This window comes from Chiloscyllium plagiosum, unplaced genomic scaffold, assembly GCF_037043375.1.
Source record: "Chiloscyllium plagiosum isolate Xiang-an unplaced genomic scaffold, Cpla_swu_hap1 HiC_scaffold_30, whole genome shotgun sequence".
NCBI lineage: Eukaryota > Metazoa > Chordata > Chondrichthyes > Orectolobiformes > Hemiscylliidae > Chiloscyllium > Chiloscyllium plagiosum.
The window spans coordinates 16,960,102-16,983,655 of record NW_028270168.1 but is presented as its reverse complement, the minus strand read 5'-3'; the positions used below and the strand labels follow the sequence as shown (position 1 = coordinate 16,983,655).

Below are 23,554 nucleotides of genomic sequence, written 5' to 3'. Positions count from 1 at the left end.
AAGCACTTGCAAAATCTTCAGCCAGAAGTGACAAGTAGATAATCCATCTTGGCTTTCTCCAGAGGTCGCAGCTTCACAGATGTTAGTCTTCGGCCAATTCGATTCACTCCAAGTGATAAAAAGAAACAGCGAAAGATAATGAATACTGCAAAGGCTATGGGCCCTAACAACACTCCAGCAATAGTATTGAAGTCATAGAGTCAAAGAGTCAGAGATGTACAGCATGGAAACAGACCCTTCGGTCCAACCCGTCCATGCTGACCAGATATCCCAACCCAATCTAGTCCCACCTGCCAGCACCCGGCCCATATCCCTCCAAACCCTTGCTATTCATATACCCATCTAGATGACTTTTAAATGTTGCAATCGTGCTCGCCTCCACCACTTCCTCTGGCAGCTCATTCCATACATGTACCACCCTCTGCATGAAAAAGTTGCCCCTTCAATCTCTCTTGTATATCTTTCCCCTCTCACCCTAAACCTATGCCTGCTAGTTCTGGACTCCCCCACTCCAAAGAAGAGACTTTGTCTATTTACCCTATCCATGCCCCTCATAATTCTAAAAGCCTCTATAAGGGCACCTCTCAGCCTCCAGCACTCCAAGGAAAACAGCCCCAGCCTATTCAGCCTCTCCCTATAGTTCAAATCCTCCAAATCTGGCAACATCCTTGTAAATCTTTTCTGGACCCTTTCAAGTATCACAACATCTTTCCAAATAGGAAGGAGACCAGAATGGCACGCATTCTCTGAACCAATAAAGGAAAGCATACCAAACACCGCCTTCACTATCCTATTTACCTGCAACTCCACTTTTAAGGAGCAATAAACTTGCACTCCAAGGTCTCTTTGTTCAACAACACTCCCTAGGACCCTACCATTAAGTGTATAAGTCCTGCTAAGATTTGCTTTCTCAAATTGCAGCACCTTGCACTTATCTAAATTAAACTCCATCTGGCACTTCTCAGCCCATTGGCCCATCTGATCAAGATCCCATTGTAATGTGAGGTAACCTTGTTCGCTGTCCACTACACCTCCAATTTTGATGTCATCTGCAAACTTACTAACTGTACATCTTATGCTCACATCCAAATCATTTATATAAATGATGAAAGGTAGTGGAGCCAGCATCAATCCTTGTGGCAATCCTGTGTCACAAGCCTCCAGTCAGAAATATGGCCCTCCACCACCACCCTCTGTCTTCTACCTTTGAGCCTGTTTTGTATCCAAGTGGCTAGTTTTCCCTGTATTCCATGAGATCTAACCTTGCCAACCAGTTTCCCATGAAGAACCTTGTTGAACACCTTACTGAAGTCCATATAGATCATGTTCACCACTCTGCCCTCATCAATCCATCAATTCTTCAAAAAAACCCAATCAAGTTTGTGAGACATGATGTCCCACGCACAAAGCTATGTTGACTATTCCCCAATCAGTCCTTGCCTTTCCAAATACATATACATCCTGTCCCTCAGGATTCCCTCCAACAACTTGCCCACCACCAACATTAGGCTCACTGGTCTATAGTTCCCTGGCTTGTTCATCCCACCTTTCTTAAACAGTGGCACTACTTTAGCCAACCTCCAGTCTTCCAGTACCTCACCTGTGACGATCCATGATACAAATATCTCAGTAAAGGGCCATGGAATCACTTCCCTAGCTTCCCACAGAATTCTGGGGGACACTTGAACAGGGTCTTGGGGATTTATCCACTTTTATGTGTTTTATGACATCCAGCACTTCCTCCTCTGTAATATGGACATTTTTCAAGATGTCACCACCTATTTCCCTACATTCTATATCTTCCATGTCCTTTTCCACAAAATACTCGTTTAGTATCTCCTCCATCTTCTGCAGTTCCACACAAAGGCCACCTTGCTGATCTTTGAGGGGACCTCTTCTCTCCCTAGTTACCTTTTGACATTAATGTATTTGTAAAAACCCTTTGGATTCTCCTTAACTCTATTTACCAAAGCTATCTTATGTCCCCTTTTTGCCCTCCTGATTTCCCTGTTAAGTATACTCCTACTTCCTTTACACTCTAAGGATTCATTCGATCTATCTTGTCTATACCTGACATATGCTTCCTTTTTTTTCTTAACCAAACCCTCAATTTCTTTAGTCATCCAGCATTCCCCATACCTACCAGCCTTTCCTTTCACCCTAACAGGAATAAACTGTCTCTGGACTCTAGTTATCTCATTTCTGAAGGCTTCCCATTTTCCAGCCGTCCCTTTACCTGCGAACATCTGCCCCCAATCAGTCTTGAGTTCTAAAACTTAACATGCCTCTCGCCAAGTTGTTCAGTACAGCAACAAGACCAGCATATATTCAACAATGTGGAAAATTGACCATGTACATCCTGTAGAGAAAAACAGGACAAATCCAACCCAGCTAATTACTGGCCCGTCAGTCTACTCCCAATCATCAGTAAAGTTGACTGATTAGAAAATATCTACAAGTAACAATCATGAGTGCCTCTTGTTGTGAACATTCAAGCCAATATGTGCACGAATAGATCCTACAAAGAAGGAAGTAACAAACTATAGCTTTCACAAGATGAAAGAAATCAGTAGTTGGGAGGGAAAAAGGGGAGAAAACACATCTAGCCCCATACAATAGAAATTATTTTAAATTAGATGTAAATCATGACAGAATAGTGCAGGAAACACAGCAAATTAGAGCAATTAACCTTTCAGAATTGCTTAATAATGGCAGTACCTATCAGGATAAATGCCAGAATATAGCTCTATAGGAATTAACACCTTCATTCACAGTTTACCAGTGTACATAGATCATTAAAATGTTATAAACAAGCTGGTCGGGTCCTAAAGGATATAGCTGCAAGACTGGGTGTGCACAGGTGGTGAGGGAACCAGCAAAAGGGAAAAACATACTTGAACTCAGACTTACAGAGTCACACAGCATGGAAACAGACACTTTTGGTCCAACCAGTCCATGCCAAACATAATCCCAAACTAAACTAGTTCCACTTACCTCCTCCTGGCCCACATGCCTCCAAACCATTCCTATTTATCTACTTATTCAAATGTCTTTTAAACATTGTAATTATGGTCACATCTGCAATCTCACGGTATGGTTTAGCCCCCACTCAATCACTACCATTAAGACAAGGGATCAACCCTGGTTCAATGAAGAGTGCAGGAGGGTATGCCAGAAGCAGCACTGGGCACACCAAGAAACGAGGTGTCAACCTGGTGAAGCTACCAATTAGAACTACTTGCATGCCAAACAGTGTAAGCCACAATGATCTGGATGGAATTCTGGCCAAGTTTGTCGATGATACGAAGTTAGGTGGACAGGCAGGTAGTTCTGAGGAGGTGGGGAGGCTACAGAAAGATTTAGACAGTTTAGGAGAATGGTCTAAAAAATGGCTGATGAAATTCAATGTTAGCAAATGCGAGGTCTTTGCACTTTGGAAAAAAGAACAAAGGCATGGACTATTTTATAAACAGTGAGAAAATTCATAAAGCCAAAGTACAAAGGGATCTGGGAATGCTAGTACTGGATTGTCTAAAGGTTGACTCGCAAGTTGAGTCCACGGTTAAGAAAGTAAATGTAATGTTGTCATTTATTTCAAGAGGGTTGGAATGTAAAAGCAGTGAGGTGCTACTAAGACTTTATAAAACTCTGGCTAGGCCCCATTTAGAATACTGTGCCCACTTATGGGCCCCACACCTCAAGAAGGACATACTGGCACTGGAGCACATCCAGCAGAGATTCACATGGATGATCCCTGGAATGGTAGGCCTAACATACGATTAACGGCTGAAGATCCTGGGATTGTATTTGTTAGATTTAAGAAAGTTGAGGGGAGATCTAATAGAAACCTAAAAGATAATGCATGGCTTAGAAAGGGTGGATGCCGGGAAATTGTTTCCGTCAGGCTGGGATACTAGGACTTGTGGGCACAGCCTTAGAATTAGAGAGGGTCAATTTAGAACAGAAATGAGGAAACATTTCTTCAGACAGAGTGGTGGGCCGTGGAAGCCACGGAGCACAGTGGAGGCCAGGATGTTAATTGTCTTCAAGGCAGAGATTGATAAATTCTAATCTCAAAGAATTAAGGGATACGGGGAAAGTGCGGGTAAGTGGCGTTGAAATGCCCATTAGCCATGATTGAATGGAAGAGTGGACTCGATGGGCAGAATGGCCCTACTTCCACTCCTATTTCTTATGGTCTTTTGGTCTTAAGTGCTAGTTAGAGCTAAGCCATCCCACAATCAGATCTAAGCTCTGCAGACCTGCCACATCCAGTTGTGAATGGTGGGGGATAATTAAACAATGGAGGAGGAGGTTCCACAAATATCTCCATGCTCAATGATAGAGGGGTCCAGCACATCAGCACAAAAGATAAGGTTGAAGCATTTGCATCAATCTTCAGCAGGAAGTGCCAAGTGTATCATCCATCTCAGAGTCCTCCAATGGTCCACAGCATTACAGATACTGGTCTTTTAACCACTCCATATTTATAAAATCATGATGGGCATGGATAGCATAAATAGATAAAAGGCTTCTGCCTAGGGTGCGAGAGTCCAGAACTAGAGGACATAGGTTTAGGGTGGGAGGGGAAAGATTTAAAAGGGACCTCTAAGAGGCAATGTTTTCACGCAGAGGGTGGTACGTGTATGGAATGAGCTGCCAGAGGAAGTGCTGGAGGCTAGTACAATTACAACATTTAAAAGGCATTTGGATGGGTATATGAAACACTGTTGATGACAACTTCCATCACTTTACTGATGGTCAAGAGTCGACTGATGGAGTAGTAATTAGCCAGGTTGGATTTGTCCTGCTTTTTATGTATAGGACATATATAGGTCACTGGTAATCCCAAGGATGGTGATAGTGCGAGATTCAGTGATAGCAATGCTATTGAATGTCAAAGGATTGCAGTTAGATAATCTCTTATTGGAGATTATCATTGCATGGCATTTGTGTAGTGTGAATATTACTTCCTATTTGCCAGCCCAAGCCTGGGTATTTTTCCAGATTATGTTCCATTTGAACATGGACTGCTTCAGTGTCTAAGGAGTCATGAACATTGCTGAACAGTCATTGACAAACATCCCCACTTCTGACCTTTTGATGGAAGGTTATTGATGAAACAGCTGTAAATAGTTGGGCCTAGGACACCACCCTGAGGAACTCCTGCAAAGATGTCCAGGAGCTGAGATGACTGACCTCGAACAACCGCAATTATCTTCCTATCTGTCAGGTCTGACTCCAACCACCGGAGTGTTTGCCCCCGATACCCATTGATTCCAGTTTTGCTAGGGCTCCTTCACTTAGTTAAACACAGCCTTGATGTCTAGGGCTATCAAATCTCACGTCACCTCTGAAATTCAGCTTTTTTATCCATGATTGAGCCAAGGCTATAATGAGATCTGGAGCTGAATGACCCTGGTGGAACCCAAACCGGGTGTCACTAAGCAGGTTATTGCTGAGCAGTGACCAGAAACTCAACTGGACTCACCACATAAACACAGTGCTACAACAGCAGGTCAGAGGTTATGAATACTGCGGTGAGTAACATACCTCCTGACTCCCCAAAGCCTGCCCGTCATCCCCAGGCATAAGTCAGGAGTGTGATGGAATACTCTCCACTTGCCTGGATGAGTGCAGCTCCAACAACACTAAAGAAGCTTGACAGCATCCAAGACAAAGCAGCCCACTTGAATGGCACCATATCCACAAACATCCACTCCATCCACCATCATGCCCAGTAGCAGCAGTGTGTACTATCTATAAAATGCACTGCAGGAAATTATCAAAGGTCCTTAGACAACACCTTCCAAACCCATGACTACTTCCATCTGGAAGGACAATGCCAGCAGTAACATGGGAACACCACCTCCAGGTTCCCGTCCAAGTCACTCATCATCCTCACTTGGAAATATATCATGATTCCTTCACTGTCACTGGGTCAAAATCCTGGAATTCCCTCCCTAAGGGCATTGTGGGGGCTACCTACATTACATGAACTGCAGTGGTTCAAGAAGGCAGCTCATCACCACCTTCTTGAAGGCGTCTAGGGACAGTCAATAAATGCTGGTCAGTCAGCAATGCCCACATCCCAAGAGCGAATTAAAAGAAAAATATTCCTTTTTATCTAGATCACTAAAAAATGCAGGTTCTGGAAACTCTGCATCAGTTATACAAAATCCTGGTGGTGCCACACCTAGTGTGCTATAAGTATTTGGCTTTGGAGGTCATGAATTAAGATTCAGCAGAATAATATCTGACTCCAAATGTTAAATTACAAAAAGGGAGTACAGCTATTCTTTGTTTAGCTGACCTAATAAATTTCCTTTAAAAAGTGCGCTAAATGAAAATGTGTTGAACAAAAATCATTTTCCCATAAAAATGTGATGATGCTGGATTAAGTTCCTAACCTGTAAATCTAACATTGCAAATCTGTAGGCTACATAAATATTTATGACATCACTTTGTATTTAGCTCCTGTATCCAATTCAACACTTCATATCTGTGATTCATGCCAGTCACCCACTTCTCTCCCTTCTGCTTGCAACCCATTTGCTCCCTTGCTCATTTCCTCAGTTCTGCTGCCTAACTCTTGAGCTCCCCTCTAAGGATTTTGTTATTGGAGGTGGTCATTGCCTGGCAGTTGTATAGCACAAATGTGTTTTCGAACCTTGCCAATGTTAGATGATCGATGTGTGTTGAGTCAGTTCCAATTTTACTTCAACTGGGGGAGTCATCTCACCCTGATCAAAGCCACTTGAAGACTATACAGTATTTTATAAAAGAAAATGTGCAAATTATCCCCATCAACAGCTATTCACCTCCTTAGCCAGACTGACATCCACTCCTTAGTCTGTCTGACTGTTCTCTCTAGGCTTTAAGCCCATCTATTGTTTATTCCTTACTCCCAGCCCCCACTCCATCTTCTGCATAAAAAACATTCTCCAAGGTACCATCAGTTCTGAGGAAGGTTACTAGTCATGAAACATTAATTCTGAATTCTCTCCCCAGAAGCTGCCAGACATGCTGAGTTTTCCCATCAATTTCTATTTTTGTTTCTGATTTCCAGTATCCACAGTTCTTTGGCGTTTTTCAAAATAAAATAGGGATGTTTCGAGACAAAGACAAAGACAATCTTTGGTAGATTTACTAAGAGTCCTATTAAAAATGGTAAAACTAAGACAAAACCAGGTGATGCTGCAACAAAACTTTCGTGAGCTTACAGAAGGTGCTGAGCTAAAAAGTGTTCTCTTCCGCCATTCAGCTAAAGGAAGCTCCTGAGTGTCACCTAGTGGCTAATACTGAAGTCTGATAACATGAGTCAGCGTTTGGTACATGATTCAGGGTTTAAAAACAACAGAAAGACAAGAAGCAGGTGATTAAAAATGAATGCAATACAAATACTGAGCATAGTAGACACAGGGCAGGGACCCATGTTCAATTCCACCCTCAGACAACTGTATAAGTGCAGTCTGCACATTCTCCCACTGTCTGTGTGGATTTCCCTGGGTGCTCCGGATACCTCCCACAGTCCAAAGATGTGCAGGTTAAGCGAAATGACCATGTTAAGTTGTCCATGGTGTCCAAGGAAGTGCATGCCAGGTGGATTAGCCATGGGAAATGCAGACTTAGAGGAATGGAGCAGGTCTGGGTGGAATGCTGTTTGGGGAATTGGTGTAAACCCGATGAGCTGAATGCCCTGCTTCCACACTGTACGGATTCTAGAGCTGTATTGTTTTGTGTTAATATTTATGGCTAATGTATCAACTCTATATAATGCAAAACTGCGTCAAACTGAATTTCAAGATTGAACTAGTTACTGTGATTGCCAAATGCTTTTATTTCTGAAGTTGAAACATCTCATACAGATTAATGAACAGCAAGACCACAGCTAAAGGGCATTCACACCTTCAAAGGATTTGATATTATACATTAGAATACTGCAGTTTGAGCATGTAAAATAGTTTCCCAAATCATGGGATCCTGTGTGAATATTCCCATTAAAACTTCATGTACACCAGCAAATGGAGTTTGCTTTAAAGTTCACTATTGCTATAGCCAAAAAGTAGACCAAAACCATTCATGATTTTAACAATACATAGAGCCAAATTTTGTTAGTGTGCCATTAGATAGACTTAAAATTGCAGCCTGGGGTTATAAAAAACATTGCTCCAAGTTATTGGAATTGAGAGCTGGTAAGAGCACAGCGATAGCTCTATCAAGGCATTTAGAACCTTGGCAAATAATGGGACAAACTGGGTGACTACAATGGGATTTAAGGATTTAGAAATAAACAGAGGAAATGAATTTGGGATAATGAGTGGATTCAATGTCCGATCAGATACAGAAAGGAGACTAGAGGAAATGAATGGGATCAAAAGCCTGGACTAAGAAACAAAAGTAAATCATAAAATAAAGTAAGAGTTTAAAAATCTTAAGTTCAGCAAGCTCACGTGAACATCACAGCCTTCATCTTTTCCTCCGACTTACACACTGGTCTGACTTTGAAATGAGTCTCTGTCCATTTGGTGTCACTGGGTTCAAACCTTAGACTTCCCCAATAAAGTCTACCTTCATCACATGGGCTGCAATACTTCAAATGGAGAGCCAACTGGCACCTTGTCAAGGGCAATTAGAGATAGCCAGTAAATGATATTCTTGCCAGTTGTTGGCAGATAGGATCAGGGTAAGCCCTAAGGCTTTCTATAGGTATTTAAGGAATAAAAGAATGACGAGAGTAAGATTAGGGCCAATCGAGGATAGTAGTGGGAAGTTATGCGTGGAGTCAGAGGAGATAGGGGAAACACTAAATGAATATTTTTCTACGGTATTCACTCTAGAAAACGACAATGTTGTCGAGGAAAATACTGAGATACAGGCTATTAGACTAGGTGGGATTGAGGTTCACAAGGAAGAGGTATTAGAAATCCTGCAGAGTGTGAAAATAGATAAGTCCCCTGGGCCAGATGGGATTTATCCTAGGATCCTCTGGGAAGCCAGGGAGGAGATTGCCGAGCCTTAGGCATTGATCTTTAAATCGTCATGGTCTACAGGAATAGTGCCAGAAGACTGGAGGGTAGCAAATGTGGTTCCCCTGTTCAAGAAGGGGAGTAGAGCCAACCCTGGTAATTATAGACCAGTGAGCCTTACTTCAGTTGTTGGTGAAGTATTGGAAAAGGTTATAAGAGATAGGATTTATAATCATCTCGAAAAGAATAATTTGATTAGGGATAGTCAGCACGCTGTTGTGAAGGGGAGGTCGTGCCTCACAAACCTTATTGAGTTCTTTGAGAAGGTGACCAAACAGGTAGATGAGAGTAAACCAGTTGATGTGGTGTATATGGATTTCAGCAAGGAGTTCGATAAGATTCCCCACAGTAGGCTATTGTACAAAATGTGGAGGAATGGGATTGTGGGAGATGTAGCAGTTTGGATCAGTAATTGGCTTGCTCAAAGAAGACAGAGGGTGGTGGTTGATGGGAAATGTTCATCCTGGAGTCCAGTTACTAGTGGTGTAACGCAAGGGTCAGTGTTGGGTCCACTGCTGTTTTTATAAACTACCTGGATGAGGGCGTAGAAGGGTGGGTTAGTAAATTTGCAAATGACACTAAGATTGGTGGAGTTGTGATAGTGACGAAGGATGTTGTAGGTTACAGAGAGACATAGATAAGCCGCAGAGCTGGGCTGAGAGGTGGCAAATGGAGTTTAATGCGGACAAGTGTGAGGTGTTTCACTTTGGTCGGAGTAACCGGAATGCAAAGTACTGGGCTAATGGTAAGATTCTTCGTAGTGTAGATGAGCAGAGAGATCTCACTGTCCAGGTACACAGATCCTTGAAAGTTGCCACCCAGGTTGACAAGGTTGTTAAGAAGGCATACAGTGTTTTAGCTTTTATTAATAGAGGGATCAAGTTCCGGAACCACGAGGTTATGCTGCCGCTGTACAAAACTCTGGTGTGGCCGCACTTGGAGTATTGTGTACAGTTCTGGTCACCGCATTATAAGAAGGATGTGGAAGCTTTGGAAAGGGTGCAGGGGAGATTTACTCGAATGTTGCCTGGTATGGCGGGAAGGTCTTACGAGGAAAGGCTACTTGAGGCTGTTTTCGTTGGAAAGAAGGTTGAGAGGTGACTTAAAAGAGACATAGAAGATAATCAGAGAGTTAGATAGGGTGGACAGGGAGAGCCTTTTTCCAAGTATGGTGACGGCTAGCACGAGGAGGCATAGCTTTAAATTGAGGGGTGATAGACATAGGACAGATGTCAGAGATAGTTTCTTTACTCAGAGAGAGTAGTAAGGGTATGGAATGCTTTGCCTGCAACGGTAGTAGATTTGCCAACTTTAAGTGATCATTGACAAGCATATGGACGTACATGGAATAGCGTAGGTTAGATGGGCTTCAGATTGGTATGACAGGTTGGCGCAACATCGAGGGCCGATGGCCTGTACTGCACTGTAATGTTCTATGTTCTATAGAAGTTTATAAACTCATGAGGGGCATGGATAAGGTAAATAGACAAGGTCTTTTCCCTGGGGTGGGAGAGTCCAGAACTAAAGGGCATACGTTTAGGGTCAGAGAGGAAAGATATAAAAGAGACCTAAGGGGCAATGTTTTCACGCAGAGGATGGTGCGTATGTGGAATGGGCTACCAAAGGAAGTGGTGGAGGCTGGTACAATTGCAACATTTAAAAAGCATCTGGGTGGATATATGAAAAGGAAGGATTTGGATGAATATGGGCCGGGTGCTGGTAGGTGGGACTAGATTAGGGCGAGATATCTGGTTGGCATGAATGAGTTGGACCGAAGGGTCTGTTTCTGTGCTGTACATCTCTATGACTCTTTGTCTCCCATAAACACAGTGTTGAAGTAAGTGGAAGTCAATGTGGCACACAGCATAGGCAAACCCCAGCCTGCTCTGTACTAGATTATCCTGGGAGAAAGTGAGGACTGCAGGTGCTGGAGATCAGAGCTGAAAAATGTGTTGCTGGAAAAGCACAGCAGGTCAGGCAGCATCCAAGGAGCAAGAGAATCGACATTTCAGGCTCCTTGGATGCTGCCTGACCTGCTGTGTTTTTCCAGCAACACATTTTTCAAACTAGATTATCCTGTAATTGTAAAGGTAGGGAAATTGCAATAAGCACCAGCACTCATAAACAATTGCAGGGTGGGAAAAGTGGAACATCAAGCAGGATGTTTTGCACAAGCTTCCCGTGGACATGGAACGAAGGAGTTAAAATCGAGCTTGCTGAGTGACCTCCCACACTTCCCATTAGACACACTAGAGCCAGCATCAGCAAGGAACCAGGAAGCTACCAACATCATGTGAGAGTTCAACCACCACAAAGCAATGGTGTAAACTGTGGTAAAAAAAAAGTTTTTGAATGTAAATTATTAAAGTTTAGGATAGGTGGGGCATAATTTTCTCTAATGGTCTGAAGTTTTCCTCACATAGCGGTGTAAAAGTCAAATCCTTGTTGGGTTTTCTCAAATGCTTTCATCTCCACAGAAAAGTTCCAGTTTTTATATAGTCTACAGCACACGTTTGTAAACGCTCACCTCATCATTTGCGGGAAGGAATTGATCATGTTTTGTTAAATTCAATTGAATGGTGCAAACGTGCATTCTCCTGGAGTCGCGTTACATAGCACCAGATCAAGGCTTCCAGCCATTGGTGCATTCTAAATTAAAATGTCCCGCATATGAGGCAATTACTGTAATCACCATGACAACCACTTTGCTGGTCAACATCACGTTCAATTATACGTCTTGGTATGTCACTATTCTTTAAGAAACAGCAGGAAAGAGTTTATGTCAATCATTAATTGACCCCCCCCCCACAAAATTGTCTTTGTCGACAAAATTATGCCATCTCATAACGATATAATTCCTATTTTCAAAGCTGGTAGCAAAGATGAACTACAGGTCCGAGAACCCAAAAATAATATTTATTTCAGAAACTGGCCTTCACCTGCAACAGAAATTGAAGCAATTTAGCAGAAACTGAACCGTGGGAATAGGTAAACCATGTACAAGGTACTGAGCAAACACAACCTACAAATACAAGCAGCCTTTCTTTTTGCAAATCGTGATGATGTCAATATCAGATCCATTTCCTATTGCATTAATTATAACTCATTTTCAGATTCACATCTGTCTCAATGTTTCAGCAAACTGGCAAAATCTCTGGAAAATGTCTAACCTTGTTCCTCTCTAGGATTGCATTGCATTGGAATAGATAGAGATTTTCAAGAACGATGCATTTCAAGGGAAGGGTGCTACGGGGAGAAACTGCAGCGTTTTGAACACCTCTAGCAATTGCTGACATGCATTAATTTATTGCATGGGTTCAAAATACAGTTGTGCATTCAAATACAGAATCTTCTCTTACCCTGTCTGGGCCAGTCTTGCAGCACAGTGGCGGGTCGCGATGTTTTATTTAGCCCTGGCTTTTCCTTGCTTTTCTTCCTCTATTGTGGCTTACCCTGGATTGAGATCTTCCTTTCCATTTATCGTTAGCCATTGAGAAGCTGCGGATGCGCAAACTGCTCGAGACGTCACAAAGAAAGCTCCTTTCTGTTGTGACGCCAGTGGAATTCCTCTGCATTAATCTGGAAATAAATCACTTTCTAAACCAGACAGGGTGAACATTTAGATTTATTTTGACTTCCAATTTATCGATTGGAAAAGCTCCCGTAACGCATCAGATTGAGCTGCCTTATGCTTAAATACTGAATGAGGCGGATGGGAATCACACCCTTGTAGCCCAGTTGGGAATGATCATTTTATTAGCATCCCTGCAAATTGAATGCCATCTTTGTATTCACTCTTCACACCGTTTTATCTCTTCCTGTTGTTCAAGGATTCCATGGTAGGGTTTTCTCCTACTGCCCATTGCCTGCTAAGGCACTGGGGCTGACCCAGGTCCAGTGAATTAAAGTGCAGTTTCTCAGAACCAAAGTCGAGACACTGGAATGTGGTAAAATGAGATTCATGCACTAATGAGGTACCTACAGTAAGAAAAAGGGCACCTATCCAGAGTGAGCATGTGACAAGAGAGGTCTTAGACACTGCACTACAGCAGAGCCAATCTTTTCAGGAACAAAATACACACTTCAATGCGACAAACAATTGCACTACACACCCACTTTTTCAGCTCAATTTCTTGCTCATAAACATCACATTTATTGCATTTACTCTGGTTACAGTCTTACTAGAGCGGTTTGCAACATAATGCATACAAGTTAAAGAAGGAATCGAATACATTAAAGTTTCAAATCCGCTGGAAGAAACAGACTGTCTTCGATTGCGAGCACACATTTTTAAGATCTGCTCAATTCAACTATCTCTAACTATTCATTGGCTGCATGGTGTCTGAGTGGTTAGCACTGCTGATTCACAGTGCTAGGGACCTGGATTCAATTCCAGCATCGGGTCTATGTGGAGTTTGCGGATTTCTTCCGGGTGTTCCAGTTTCCTCTCACAGTCACAAAGATATGCAGGTTAGGTGAATTGGCTATGCTAAATTGCCCATAGTGTTAGGTGACATTAGTCAGAGGAAAATGTGTCTGGGTGGGTTACTCTTTGGAGGGTTGGTATGGTCTTGTTGGGCCAAATGGCCTGTTTCCACACTGTAGGAAATCTAATCTAAATTTGTCTACACGCAGTTCAGGAGTCCAAATTTTGAGGATGACATTTCACATTTGTAACAATATTTTTAAGTTACAATTTTTATTAAATAATTGAACTGATATGCAATTGAAGTTCAATGGATCAGAGCAAAATGCAAAGTACAGTAAATTGTGATTTACTGGGTCAGTGGTATAACCTGGGCTTGCCTACAAATCTCGCTCCACTGACAAGAGCTCTTTTTCTGTTGTTCCTGACAACTGTATTATCAGAGAAAAGAATTTTGTTGATCTGTTTTGCGGCATCAAATCTTAACGTCACACCTATGATTATTTTTACATGCAGGGGTAATTAAGGTTTCAATCTTCGATGACCTGGGGTGTGCTGCGCTTTTCCAGCAACACACTTTCAGCGCTAATTAAGGTTTCAGCAAAGGTATAGAGCTTCTTTGATTTTGCTACAAGTTCAGCCACCAGTTAACTAGCCTCTTGAGCTTTAATTGATAACTGCACACTCCATCAGACATTGGGCCTGCTCCATGCTTTGTCCTTTCAAGTGTTTGGAAGTACTGAATGTCTTTATTCACAAGAGATGGATTTCTGTATGCAAATGGAATTTTAATTTACAAGGTACTATCGCAGCTCTTTCCAACTTCAGTCTGAAGATGAAAAATTCAGGTAAGGGGAAAAAAAATCCCTTTTCCACAAAAATCCAGAAACCAGACAGTTCTTAATTTCTGAATAGTTCTGGCTTTTTTTTTGCGGGAGGGGTTCAGATTTTTCATTAACAACTGAATTAGTGAAGGTACTCACTCTTTTGACAACAAACTTATCCATTTCTTCTTAGACTAGTGGTATCAAAATAAATTTTGGAAAAAAATGTGGATATGGTCAATTTAGCTACCTATGCTAACATTAGCTCGTTTTGTCTTATTCCAGTATAACAGGTAAAAACTATCACATTATTTGAATTTTGCCTTTTGGTCATCTAGTTTAGAATGCTCACGTACTGGAAATTAAAAAAAACTGCATTTTTATTTTGATAATTAATTTTCACCAGTTTTATGAGTTGTAATTTTGGTGAGGCCTTTTTTGGAATACTGTGTCCAGTTCTAGTTGTCCAGTTATAGGAAGGATATTATCAAGCTGGTGAGGGTTCAGAAGAGATTTACCAGAATGTTGCCAGGCATGGAAGACTTGAGGTATAAAGAAAGGCTGGATAGGCTGGGACTTTTTTTCACTGGAGCCTAGGTGGTTGAGAGTGGTCTGATAGAAGTTTGTAAAATAATGAGACGAATAGATAAATTTAATAGTAGTTGTCTTTTCCCTAGGATGGGGGATTTCAAGATTTGGGAGCACATTTTTAAGATGAGAGGAGAGAGATTTTAAATAGGCATAAGAGACACATTTTTTCACAGACACCACCCACGCCCTCCACCTCCTCCAAGACTTCCGTTTCCCCGGCCCCCAACGCCTCATCTTCACCATGGATATCCAATCCCTCTACACGTCCATCCGCCATGACCAGGGCCTCCAAGCCCTCCGTTTTTTCCTCTCCAGACGTCCCCAACAGTACCCCTCCACCGACACTCTCATTCGTTTGGCCGAACTGGTCCTCACCCTTAACAATTTCTCCTTTGAATCCTCCCACTTCCTCCAGACCAAAGGGGTAGCCATGGGCACACGTATGGGCCCCAGCTATGCCTGTCTCTTTGTTGGCTACGTAGAACAGTTGATCTTCCGTAATTACACCGGCACCACTCCCCACCTCTTCCTCCGCTACATTGATGACTGCATTGGCGCCACCTCGTGCTCCCGCGAGGAGGTTGAGCAATTCATCAACTTCACCAACACATTCCACCCTGACCTTAAATTTACCTGGACCATCTCTGACACCTCCCTCCCCTTCCTGGACCTCTCCATCTCCATCAGTGACGACAGACTTGACACTGACATCTTCTACAAACCCACCGACTCCCACAGCTACCTGGATTACACCTCTTCCCACCCTACCTCTTGCAAAAATGCCATCCCGTATTCCCAATTCCTCCGCCTCCGCTGTATCTGCTCCCAGGAGGAGCGGTTCCACCTTAGAACACACCAGATGGCCTCCTTCTTTAGAGACCGCAATTTCCCTTCCCACGTGGTTAAAGATGCCCTCCAACGCATCTCATCCACATCCCGCACCTCCGCCCTCAGACCCAACCCCTCCAACCGCAACAAGGACAGAACGCCCCTGGTGCTCACCTTCCACCCTACCAACCTTCGCATAAACCAAATCATCCGCCGACATTTCCGCCACCTCCAAACAGACCCCACCACCAGGGATATATTTCCCTCCCCACCCCTCTCCGCCTTCCGCAAAGACCGTTCCCTCCGTGACTACCTGGTCAGGTCCACGCCCCCCTACGACCCACCCTCCCATCCTGGCACTTTCCCCTGCCACCGCAGGAACTGTAAAACCTGCGCCCACACCTCCTCCCTCACCTCTATCCAAGGCCCCAAAGGAGCTTTCCACATCCATCAAAGTTTTACCTGCACATCCACTAATATCATCTATTGTATCCGTTGCTCCCGATGCGGTCTCCTCTACATTGGGGAGACTGGGCGCCTCCTAGCAGAGCGCTTTAGGGAACATCTCCGAGACACCCGCACCAATCAACCAAATCGCCCAGTGGCTCAACATTTCAACTCCCCCTCCCACTCTGCCGAGGATATGGAGGTGCTGGGCCTCCTCCACCGCCGCTCCCTCACCACCAGACGCATGAAAGAAGAACGCCTCATCTTCCGCCTCGGAACACTTCAACCCCAGGGCATCAATATGGATTTCAACAGTTTCCTCATTTCCCCTTCCCCCACCTCATCCTAGCTTCTAACCTCCAGCAACTCGATCCCCTGACCTGTCCGGACTTGTCCGACCAGCCCAGCTCCTTTTCCACCTATCCACTCCACCCTCTCCTCCCTGACCTAACACCTTCATCTCCTTCCCCACTGACCTATTGTACTCTATGCCACTCTCTCCCCACCCCCACCCTCCTCTAGCTTATCTCTCCACGCTTCAGGCTCTCTGCCTTTATTCCTGATGAAGGGCTTTTGCCCGAAACGTCAATTTTGCCTGTCCTCGGATGCTGCCTGAATTGCTGTGCTCTTCCAGCACCACAGATCCAGAATCTGGTTTCCAGCATCTGCAGTCATTGTTTTTACCACATTTTTTCACAGAGGCTGGTCGCATGTGGAATGAACTTCCTGAGAAAGTGGTGAATGTGGATGCAATTACAATGTTTAAAAGATATTTGGATAAGTACATGAATAGGAAAGGTTTAGAGGGATATGGGCCAGAAGCAGGCAGGTGGGACTAGTTTAATTTGGCATTATGTTTGGCATGGACTTGTTGGACTGAAGGGTCTGTTTCTGTGCTGTATGACTTTATGAAACAATGTTTGTTTTACATTGTTTTTCATTACCTTTGTACAAAATTTCACAGCACACTTGGATAGTTCTCATGGCACACAAGTTGAAAACCACTGGTCCAGAGAGCTCTATTCGATAACCGACTGTGTATAAATGTAAATAAAGAATCACGCAGTTTATAACAAGTTGAAGAGCTTTACTTAGAGATAAGAAGCAAACAGTGTCAGGGTCAGTGCATGTGCAGATACCCAAAGCCCAGAGACATTGCAGACTTGTCTCTCAAAGTCCAGGTTGTAATATTGGCTTAAGCATAACATAAAGCACATTAGTCTGCTGAATGTCTTGTTTGATGTCAACCAGCTCAGATTGCACATTCAGTACAGTCAATGTCCCTTATTGTCTGGTAGAATCGTACTGTTATAGCATTAGCTTCAGCAAAGCGATATAACTTCCAATCCTCTCAGGATGTGAACTTCTCCAAGTTTTCAAAACCCAGGCTAATCAGTTAAACATTTACTGTCCCACGGTGTGTTATAGTGATGATTGGCTCAAGTATTACAGAATTTGATAAATGATTGACTCAATCTATATTTTGTCATGAGTTAATGAAACAAAACAAACTCACCTCCTCCCCATCATTTTCAACAACATAAAAACCTTATTACTTTTCCACTTCTCTTCAGTTCTGAAGACACATGTCGGACACAACCTAAAATTTGTTTCTCTCTCCACGGACGTGGCTGGGTTTCTTCACAACTTTCTGTTTTTTATTTCAGTTCTCCAGCATCTGTAGTCGTAATCATATATAGCATAGAAACCGATTCTTCAGTCATCCATATCTATGTTGACCAACAAATGCCAAACTATACTAATCCCATTTACTTGCACTTGGTCCATAGCCTTTTATGCCCTGGCATTCATTTGAGTATTCCTTAAATGTTATGAGAATTTCTGTTCCACCACCCTCTCAGGCAGCACATTCCATATATCTACCACCCTCTGGGTGAGAAAGATTTTTCTCAGATCTCCGCTAAACCAATAGTGCTCACCTTAAACTTATGCCCTCTGGTCTTTGGCACATCTGCCATGGGGAAGAGATTCTCATGATCTGCTCTATCTATACCTCTCATAATGCTGTATAGATTCCCAGTCAATCTTCTCTGCAAACAAACCCAGCCTTTCCAGTCCCTCCTTGTGACTGAGACTTTTTATCCGAGGCAACATCTGGTGAATCTTCTCTGCACCCTCTCCAGTGCAATCATGTCCCTATTAGTGTGGCTGGCCAGAGCATCACACTGTATTCTATCTGTGGTCTAAGCAATCTTTTACAAAGTTGTAACAAGCCTTCCTTGATCCTACATTCTAGAATTATAGAATCAGCGTGGCAGCAGGCCATTTGGCCCATTGAGTCCACACCAACCCTCTAAAGAACATCCTACCCGGACCATCCTTCCACCATCATCCTTTGCTTCTTATTTGCACGACAGTTTTGAATACAGTTTTTCAATTTGCCCTGGATTCCATGAGTTCTTACATTTTGGACCAGCCTTCCACGTGGAGCCTTGTCAAAGGCCTTACTGAAGTCCAGCAAAACACATCAACATATTCAGTCACCTTTTCAAAAAACTCAATTAATCAGGCAGAATCACCCTCTAACAAATCTGTGCTGAATATCCCTCATCAATCCCTGTCTTCCCAAATTTTGATTAATCCTGCCGTTCAGGACTTTTCCCAATAATTTCCTGACCAAAGACATCAGACTAACTGGTTTTAATTATCTAACCTATCCCTTCTGCCATTTTTGAACGAAGGAACCACATTAGCTGTCGTCCAGACATCTGGCACTTCACCTGAGGTCAGTGAAGTACCCTCACACCTCAACCTCCCACCCAACTTTGTGTCATCTGAAAATTTGGGAGTTATTATATTTAGTTCATTCATCTGAACCATTAATATATATAGTGAATAACTGGGGTCCAAGCACTGATCCCTGCAGTACCCCACTGATCATTGGCTAACACTCGAAAAATGACACATTTATTGCTAGTCTGTTTCCTGTCTGCCATGTCAGTACACAACCCCCAATGCTGTACGCTTTAATTTTACATGCTAATTTCTTACATGGGTCCTTCTGAAAGTCCAAGTTAACCACATCTACTAGATTCCCCCTTATCAACTCTACTAGCTATATCCTCAAAACATTCCAATAGATTTGTCAAGCATGATTTCCCTTTCGTAAATCCATGTTGACTGTGTCTGATCCTGTCAGTTTTCCAATGCTTTCTTATTAATTTTTTTAATAAGTGACCCTAGCATTTTCTATATTATCGATGTCAGGCTAACTGGTCTATAACTTTCTGTTTTCTCTCTACCTCCTTTCTAAAATAGTGAGGCAAAAACTAATGAGCCTGCAATCCATAAGTCTTGAAAGATGACCACCAAATGCATCCACTAATTTCTGGACCACTTCCTGAATTACTCTGGCATGCAGATTATCAGGAGTGATGATTTGTTTGTCTTTATCCTCTTGATTTTCCCACCATTTCCCTACTAAAACAGATTTCCTTTTGTTTTTCTCTCTCACTAGACCACATATCATCCCAAAAATGTGTTGGAGACTATGTGTTCTTTGTGAAATCAGAACCAAAATATGTAGGTAATTTGTCTACCTTCTCTTTGGTTCCCATTATAACTTCTCCTGTTTCAGTTGTAAGGAACCTATATTTGTCTTCCCTCATCTTTTGCTCTTCACATACTTCCTTTAGATCTTCTGCTATTTTAAACCCTTGGTACCTGTCATCAGCTTCCCTTTTTCTCTTTATTCAATCCTACACATTCTTTGACGTCAGTAGTTCATTGGATTTGTTGGGCCTACCCAGTATTTTTATTGGAACATGTTGATACAGTACTCTTCTTATTTTCTTCGTAAATGCATCCCAGATCTGACACAGATTTGCCCAAAAATATCTGCTCCTAGTCCGCTCTGGTCAAATGATATCTGATTGTATTAAAATTAGCCATTCTCCAGTTTAAAACTCTGATTTTAGGCCCATCATTGTCCTTTTCCATAACAATCTTGAAACTAACAATTAGGATCGCCATCTGCAAAATGCTCTCCCATTGATACTTCAGCCACTTGCACGGCCTCATTGCCTAAAATTAGGTCTAGAACCACCGACTCTCTTGTAGGGTCTTCTCCATGCTATCTTAAAATGCTGTCTTGGATACTCCTAAACCTTTCACACTATGACCACATTTAAAATGTTTGTTTTAGAATGCTGTGAATTGTCTTAGCTGCTGTGGAGCAATTGGTCTTTGCTGTCAGAATAAGTTTTCAGAGCAGATTGTTGAATGTGGATTTGTCCTATGCCTCATTGGTGAAACTGAGTCTCTTCATAAAAACCTACATGATTGAACCATTACATGTGGTGGAGGTATTGAAGTCCAAGTTCCTTCACTTGTTTTAACTGTATCCTTTGTGCTAGCTCTCAAATTTTGTGTTACTCACTCCCTGTTGTCACTCCCCACCTTACCCATCCCTCTCAGCCCAAGCCTAACTGCACCAATGGCTCTGATCTAACATCAGTGGAACTAAAGAGTCAGGGATGACAAGCAGGAGAAGTGGCAGGGAATGGGACTAGTAATGAGCATCAATGGGATGGGGGTACAGGTGGGATAAGCTTGGATGCAGGAGTGGGTGTTTAATGGCACCATAGAGACACTCTTTCAGATTTAAAGAACCACATTTTTGGCAGACTCCATAACTACTAAGATCATAACCAATAAATTTGTGCAAAAAAGTAAATAAGAACAGGGCAAACAGCCCAAGTCTACACTCTAATAGGAGCTGAAAGGACAATCAGTGGAGCGTCCATCTCAGCATTCATCGCTATCGGAACTAAAGTCTAGGCCTTTGTGTCATCAACATAGGAAAGTAAGGTTTAATGCTTGTTCCTTGTTATTTGTCTGTTCTGAGTTTTAAAAAGCATCATCTAACAACTATAAATACTCTATCCGTGGTCATCACATTGAATGAAGGATGCAAAATTGAGTGAAATCAACAACTTTGCAAGCAGAACAGACAATTCCTTCTGCAAATCATGCGTCATTTGATTCTTGTGGTACACTGAGTTCTTGGGGAAGAACAAGGTTTGGAGAGAAAATGAAATCTCTTCTCGGAGTTGAAATGAGTCAGCAAAAACCAACATTAAAGCAGATTAGGTATGCTTTATGGAAAATACTTGTTCAATGTCCTTCTGTTAATACACTTTAACAATTGATTTAACCTGTTCTAAAGCACTAAATCACATACAATGCTTTCAGGTGCTGTCAGCAAGAGCTTTTTCCCCTTTCAATAGGAACAATATGGCCATTTGTTCTACTAAATTTATGACAAAAGTGCTGGATTGGAAGTTTGAACCATTCTTATTCCTCAAAGCAAACCAAGCTGCTAAGTTATCACACCATTCATTACTTACTAATCTCAATTTTTGCCTGTCTTAATATTCCTACATAGGATTGTGAACACATGATGAAATATAAATGGTCGAGCTGATAAGAGACGTACAACTCGAAGAAATCAAGGAGCTAAAGAGTCAAAATGCATTTGCAATAGAAAATAAGAATTTTATGTTCTTTACTCCCTGACAGCCTTTTTTCTATTGTTACTTTTTCTTTCTTGCAGCATTTAACTTAGTGTTTTTTTATTTTACTTGTTCACTTATCTTAAACCAAGCAGCACAATGGCAATGGATCGAGTCTGCATAGATGTCTCTAGCCACCAATGCCTTATGTTGGTTGCCAGAAAAGCAATCTTAATTGCATTTAATTGGAAAATGAAGGTTAGGTGCACTGTATAAGTCATCATAAAAGATCGCATTAGTCAATACTTGGCTTATCATTGGTATTTCCCATTAACTATCACAATTGTTGAAGATCGAAGACCTTAGGTTATAGTTAAAATCAAAAACACCCTTACAGCTGTCCTTCAAAATATCAGTTTAGGTGCAACTTGCATCTATTTTACAAATACGTTGCAATTTTTAAAAAAGATACTACTAAGAACAATGGGCTGAATTTCATATTTTAACTAAATGTCAATTTTGTTGGGTTTCACGTCGGGTTTCGTTCTATGAGGCACGGTGAGATTTCTTGCACTATCATCCCAAACATGCTTCATTAGTTGCTGGAAAAGCACAGCAAGTCAGGCTGCATCCAACGAGCAGAGAAGTAACGTTTCAGGCCTGAGCCCTTCATCAGGAATGATGAATTTGAAGTTGAAATGGGGCATAGGCGAATGGTATGGAAGAAACTGACTTTGTTGAAAAAGAACCTTTAGGTCCATCAGGTTTTTTGTTTACAGCGGTCAGCAATTGCTCATACATTCAGCCCTTCCTGATGAAGGGCTCCAGCCCAAAATGTCAATTCTCCTGCTCCTCGGATGCTGCCTGGCCTGCTGTGCTTTTCTAGCAACACTCTCAGCTCTGATCTCCAGCATCTGCAGACCTCACTTTCATTAGTTACCAACCCCTATTTCAATTCTGTAACTGAGTGCTGCATCTGTATCTATGTATCCTGTAACTAAGATGGCACCAAAACGGTAACATTACAAAGTTTTCACTGCATTTAAAAGTACGTGACAATAAAGGCTATTCTAAATCTAATATATGCTCACTATTGACTATCATGTTCATGCAAGTCTCTTTGTACCTGCCTGGCCACATAGGTGAATCCCCAAACATCAAAAACCCTTCAAGTAGTCCTCATTAATCCCATAAGCATAGCACCTCCAAGTCCCCACCCAACCCACCTATCTAATCTGCATTTGCCAACCTTTCTCCCCAGCCCTAGGCATGCATGCCAGGTCCTGTAGTTCAATGTCCCACCCTGTAATAGTTGAAGCTTCAGATAATACCAGAGGAGTCATGCCCACAGCAGCTGCTTGCAACATAAACTAGCACTTCTACACTGAATGTATAAGCAATTGCTGACTACTGTACAAAACAAACTGTAGGACCTAAAGGTTCTTTTTCAACCATAGTCAGTTTCTTCCACACCATTCGCCTGCGCCCCATTTTAATGTCAAAATTTTGAAAGTATTTAATTTTCAAGTGTTTTAAATAAAATTAATGTGTGAAGATGTTTCTTATTTAGGGTAATTCAAGGCTTCTAAAAGTTGAAACCCTCAACAATTAATTTTGCTCTTTAATCACATAAAAATGTTACAATCATGCAACAAGCATTAATACTTGAACCCAATGTTGCTTTAACCTGCCATTAAATCTCCAATCGCATCTGTAGAAACTCAGTTTGTTTTGAAGTTGATATACACATACTGCAGCTATATGGACCACCACGGAAGGTTACAACAGAAATGAAAACCTCATGATTCTCAGTCATGTTCCAAGTTAGACAGTAGTCAAACAATACTTATATAAACAGGAGTTCCAGAGAACAGTCATATTGGAATTAATTGTTTCTCTGTCAAAAGCCACCAGACATCTCCAGCATCAGCAGTT

The 23,554-nt window shown here is 42.2% G+C and overlaps 1 protein-coding gene across 2 annotated transcripts in view; it reads right to left on the bottom strand.

The window, feature by feature from the left end:
• Positions 1-12,515, bottom strand: part of rnf19b (ring finger protein 19B) — a 179,480-nt gene extending 166,965 nt beyond the window's left edge. For both annotated transcript variants that reach the window (XM_043717448.2, XM_087976778.1), the window contains exon 1: positions 12,389-12,515. The gene's annotated coding sequence lies outside the window, so the exon portion shown is untranslated. The remainder of the gene's footprint in view (positions 1-12,388) is intronic.
• Positions 12,516-23,554: the final 11,039 nt, after the last annotated feature.